We start from the raw sequence: 242 nt of genomic DNA, 5'->3' as shown, positions 1-242 counted from the left end.
GTCACTCGATAGACATGAGTTTGAACCCCGACAATAATAAGTTTAATTTTCTTTTGACAATTTTCACCGGATTTGAATTTGGATTACTTGTTCCGAATCTTCGATTGATAAAATCTAGAGCGTTGACAATGGGTCGCTTTTTCTAAAGACGATTTGTAAAATCTGGAGCGTTAAGAAATAATTTATTTTTTATGAGTCGTTGTAGTATAGTGGTGAGTATTCCTGCCTGTCACGCAGGTGAC

Source organism: Cucurbita maxima, unplaced genomic scaffold (assembly GCF_002738345.1).
Source record: "Cucurbita maxima cultivar Rimu unplaced genomic scaffold, Cmax_1.0 Cma_Scf00975, whole genome shotgun sequence".
Taxonomy (NCBI): Eukaryota; Viridiplantae; Streptophyta; class Magnoliopsida; order Cucurbitales; family Cucurbitaceae; genus Cucurbita; species Cucurbita maxima.
This window is presented reverse-complemented; position numbering follows the sequence as displayed.